Raw genomic sequence first — 6,000 nt, forward strand, 5'->3', positions numbered from 1 at the left:
AAAGTCTGGCAATTCTCTATGGTTATGATGATAATTTGATTTTGGCTTTGAATTTGGTACACAAATTCCAGCTTTGGAATCCTTGTTGATTCCAATCTAAAGAAGCAGTTCCAATAGTAATTGCAACATGCACAACTCTCTAGATTGCTAAGGAGTGTTGATAGATCATGGCACCATGCTCTGGGAGAAACTGGATCTTACAATAAGATGAACGTATCACCTACCATGTATTTGGATTCAGAAATAATGTGTTTATTTTCCTTTCTTCACGCGTCTCTTAGAGAGAGCTGCAGAAACAGAAAATAAAATTGAACAATATAATACAATGAATAATGTAAGGTTCAGAACACATAGCATTTATACATTGGACACCAGCTTAACTAACTCTTAGGTTGTGCATGTAGATGTGATCAGCCATTCTGCCCCCCCCGCCCCCCCGCCCTCCCGCCCCCCCACTTCCCCTCCCACAAGCTGGCCACATCTCCTTAGTGAAAGAGTGTGATTGTATCTTTTGCTTCCTTACAGTGTGATCTCAAGGCATCTTATGGAAAAGTGACAGAAATGAATTGAATGCTGTAATAGTATTAATGTCTGCCTCCGGAGACGGTACCAGCCTAATAACATTGGCCCAATATCTCCTTGTCCTAGGCACCCAGCTGGGTCTGTGGCCTTAGGGATAATTCTGCAGTTATTTGAGCCTGTGGAGCTGATGCGGTGTTACATTGAGATACATTTATCTCACCTCTCCTTGGCTTGTCCTCATTCTGCGCATAACATTCCCTCTGATATCTGGCCAGCAACACTTGGTGAAATGTCATGTTATCTGATCTTCCAACCAAGTTGGCCCAAGACCCATAGCCTTAGAGTGCCAAGTCGCTCGATCCTGAATCAGAGGATTCATGATTGAAGTTAGGATTGAGTTTAGAAACATAGCTAATTAAAGTCCTGCCATGGAGGGACATGGAGAGACCATATTCCCATGATGTTCTGCAGTTTGGTCAAAGCAGTCATGGGACACTGTGCAAATACATGTTGCGGATTCCCCTGTGGAGACTACCAAGTTGTAAAGGCTGTTCCACACATTCTTAAATATTTCCAGAAAGGATTGATTTTTAGCTAGCATATTGAATGCGTAGATAGATCCTGTGAAGTCCTCTGGTACTTCACAGCATCCTTGGGGAGCATCCTTGAGTCAGAAATTCTGGTTTCGAGTCACACCCCAGGACTTGGGTCATGGAAAATGTGATCATAACATGGTCAAACGGTTTGATCAGCAGTCCATAAATCCTTCCGATATGCGTATTGCAGATAGTCAGAGCGGGAGAGTTTCCTAGTCAACCAGACCGTGTGGTAGCTGCAGTTCCATAGTCTCCCCATGTTGAAAGGCTCCATGCATAAACTCTTACCCTGGGTTCTTCGTATTCCATGACAAGTGTCCTCCTTGCTTTCAGGGACTGCTAGAGAAAGAGAGAGATCCTGCAAGGTCTCAGTCCCTGGGCTCAACGAAGGATCTCTCAAACTGATTCTCCAGTTATGGATATGAAACCAAATGAAGTGGAGACTGGAGCTGAGTGGAGACAGTGGAGATGCTCCACTGGTTGGAGTTATAACCAGCACAAGGAAAGATGATATTTGAATTGGAGATCAATCATCTCAGTGCCAGAATATCACATTAGGAGTTCCTCAGGTTTATGACGTCGACTAAACCAGCATCAGCTGCTTCATCAATGATCCTCCCTCCATAATAAGGTCAGAAGTTAGACATTCATGGATAATTGCACGTTTAGCACCATTAGCAACAGCTCAGGTACTGAAGCAGTCCATGTCCATATGTAGCGAGACCTGGACAATATTCAGGATTGGTCTGATAAATGGCAAGTACCATTTCTGTTACATAAGTGCCAGGCAATGACCATCTTCAACAAGGGAGAATTTAACTATCTCTCTATGGCATTTAATGGCATAACCATTGCTGAATTCCCCACTATCAACATCTTGGGGGTTACCATTGATCAGAAATGGACTAGCCCTATAAATAAATCAGAGATTGGGAATTCTATGAAGATTAACTCATCTCCTAATCCTCCATCTACAAGGCACAAGTTAGTAGTGTGATGAAATACTCTCCACTTGCCTGGTTGCATGCAATTCCAAAAACAGTCAAGAAACTCAACACTATCCAATTCAAAGCAGCCCACTTGATTGACACCCCATCCAGTACCTTAAACATTTACTCCCTTCACCACCGACATATAGTAGCAGAGCGTACCATCTGGAAGAGGCACTGCAGCAACTCATCAAGGCAACTTTGACAAGATTCCAAACCCACGAGTGCTATTACCTCGAAGGCTAAAGGCAACAGATGTATGCGGACACCAACACCTCCAAGTCACTCACCATCTTGACTTGGAACTCTACTTTCATTCCTTCACTGTGGCCGGTTCAAGGTCCAGGAAGTCCTTCCCGAACAGCACTATGAGTCTACCTGTAACATACGGACTGTAGCAATTCAAAAAGGCAACTCACCACCACCTCTGCAAGGACAATAAATGCTGACCTCATCAGTCCACACCCCGTGTATGAATCAATGTTTAAAAAGATATTGACTGCCCTGAATTTAATTGAATGAAAGAATGAGCACAATTTTCTCCTTGTTCCTCTTCATTCACCATGTGTACCAACTCTTTCCTGTAACGAATGGACAGATTGAAGATAGTGATTGTTACTGTAGGTGTGGGTGGCACAAAGAGCTTTGTGGTGCATTATTGTCACTGTGCACAACTGCCCTCACATTTGGGAAATGTGGTGGAGCTGACAAAAACATATTTTACAATGCTCTCTGCAAGACTTTGATACATCATTTCACACAACATTATTTTAGTTTGTTACATTAGAATAGCGGAATAGTTGAAATAATTACTATTTTGAGTACTAGACTTTGAAGAAAACATCAGGTGATTTTTTACTGATTTTTTACTGAAACCTGCTTTAACTCAAAGAAAGGCCAAGGCTCTGTTGTTCACTTTCTATCTATCGGAAGGTTTAATTTAATTAAGAACACAATAGCATACCTAATGGAAAGAGCTTCTGTGTATTGTAATCTGAGGGGTGCAAGCTATTGCTCTGGGGATACAGGTTCAAATTCAACCACTGCAGTTGGAGGAATTTAAATTCAATTAATAAATATGGAATTTAAAAAAAAGCTAGTTTCAGTAATGGCTCTTATGTTCTTCTATTTGATGTAAATGTACATTAATATGTACAATGTAAACATGACAACAATTCATCAAACAATAACACGGGTTCTTTATTTGAAGATAAGACAATGTTAATTGTACAAAGTCAGTCAAAGAGACTAATACATTATATTCTGTGTCAGGGCTGTGGTGATTGACAAGTGCTTAAGATGGATTTCCTTAAAAGTGACATGCACATCATATTACAACAATGGTGACCATTGTTGATTTCCACAAAAATCCATCTGGCTTACTAGTGTCACTTAGGGAAGGAAATATGCTGTCATTACCTGACCTGACCCACATGTGACTCCAGAACTACAGCTATCAAATGCCCTTTGAAATGGGCTGGAAAGCTATTCAGTTGTGTCAAAAATGTTACAGAAAATTCAAAAGGGGATAAAACTGAATGGGCCACCCGACTGGGACAAACCTAGGCACTGGAAATAACAACGGCACACTAAGATTTGTCGACCTTGCAAAGTCCCTCTTACTAAATCTGGAGGCTTGTGCCAAAATTGGGAGAGCTGTCCAAGACTAGTCAAGCAACCACCTCATTCTCATGGAATCATACATTACTGACAATGTCCCAGACACCACCATCACCATCCCTGACCATGTCCTGTCCCATTGGCAGAACAAACCCACCAGGAGCGGCAGGTGACAAAGTGCTATACTGAGGGTGGCAAATGCACGGAATGCACTCTGGGTACGGGAACTTCAATGTCCATTACCAAGAGTGGCTCGATAGTACCAAGCAGGCTGAGTCCTTTTAAAGGACACATCTGCTAGACTGGGTCTGTGGCAGGTGGTGAGTGAGGTAATCGGCAAGAGAGAAAAACATACTTGACCCCTTCCTCACCAACTTGCCTGCCACAATGCATCTGTCCATGACAGTATCAGTAGGAGTGACCACCGCATTGTCCATTTGTGGAGACCAAGTCCCATCTTTACATTGATGGTGTCCTTCATTTTGTTGTGTGGTGCTACCACCATATTATTAGGAGAGACTTCAAACAGATCTAGCAACTCAAAACTGGGCATCTATGAGGCACTATGGCAGCAGCAAGATTGTATAGTCTATAATCTCATGCCCTGGCATATCTGCCACACTACCATCATCTCCAAGCCAGGGGATCAACCCTCGTTCAATGAAGAGTGCAGGAAGGCATGCATGAATCATAGAATCATAGAAGCCCTACAGTACAGAAAGAGGCCATTCGGCCCATCGAGTCTGCACCGACCACAATCCCACCTAGACCCTACCCCCATATCCCTACATATTTTACCCACTAATCCCTCTAACCTACGCATCTCAGGACACTAAGGGGCAATTTTAGCATGGCCAATCAACCTAACCCGCACACCTTTGGACTGTGGGAGGAAACTGGAGCACCCGGAGGAAACCCACGCAGACATGAGGAGAATGTGCAAACTCCACACAGACAGTGACCCAAGCCAGGAATCGAACCCGGGACCCTGGAGCTGTGAAGCAGCAGTGCTAACCACTGTGCTACCGTGCTGCTAGTTTCCAACACTGGTTCCTGGAATACCTTGCTTGTATACTATTTGCCACTTGTCAGCTAATTTACTCTCCAATGCCAAATCTTGCATTCCATTTGGTATCTCTGACATTTTTACACCAGATTCTCTTGGGTTCAGCATTATTGATCATTCCTGTAAGTGAACATCGCATTTGCTAAGCATCAAAATGAAGCTTCATGTTTCCTATTAACTAGTTAAACAGAATGACTCCCATGGGTTGGCATGGTGGCACAGTGGTTAGTATTGCTCTTTCAGAGAGCTGGTGCAGACATATTGGGCTGAATGGCTTTCTCCTGAACAGTAGGAATTCTATGGTTCAAATAGAGAACTGTTGTCCACCAGCTTATTGGAGTTTATCAGGTGTTGCTATGTGATTTTCTTGAACTGCAATTGATTCTTGATCTACTGGCATTTCTTTATGCACGGAATTACTACCATATAGCTTTTAATAGGTCTTTACCTCTGATGGAATTAGATCGATTGCTCAAAGTTAGTGTCTGATATATCAATCAAAATGTTAAATATTATGGAAAGTAAAGTTGATTAAGATCTTTACTTCTCTTGGTTATGCACTGTTATGAATTGAATTTGGTGTTTAAATTGAATAGAAGGTGAATTTGGTGTTTAAATTGAATAGAAGGTGAATTTGGTGTTTAAATTGAATAGAAGGGCTTGTTTCATTGCTCTGTGGCAAACACGGTGGGCTGGATTTTCCAGCTTCAATCGGGTATAAATAGAGGTGGGCCAGTAAAACAGTGCCTGTGACATTGCGCTTTTGAAAGTCCCACCTCAGTTTCTGCCCTTCTCAATTTTCAAGAGCGCAGGGAGATAGTGGGCATTGGAACTCGGCTACATGGAGGCCAGTTATCAGTGTTGTGGACTGATCAAAAGCCCCGTCCCTACAACATTTCAAATCTACCCAAAGGATACCAGAATTTCGCAACTGTCTGAATCAGAGCAGTTCCAAGGAGGCAATGACCATGTGTAGGTGTGAATCTTTGAAGTGGAAAGAGTTTAAAAAGGGAAGCTAATTTTTTTTTAAGTTTAAAGGGTTTAACCCTTTGAAGTTAAAGTTGGAGCATTAAGAACAAAGTTAGCAACTTCCTATATTTTAAGGGATTGTCCCTTATTTTGACTGATGGTCCCATGTCTCTTGAGAGCCAGTTGCCTTTTGCCCAGTGAGCTTAACATCAATAGTAGGGAAAATGCTAGAGTCTAT

The sequence above is a fragment of the Mustelus asterias genome, chromosome 17 (genome assembly GCF_964213995.1).
Source record: "Mustelus asterias chromosome 17, sMusAst1.hap1.1, whole genome shotgun sequence".
Taxonomy (NCBI): Eukaryota; Metazoa; Chordata; class Chondrichthyes; order Carcharhiniformes; family Triakidae; genus Mustelus; species Mustelus asterias.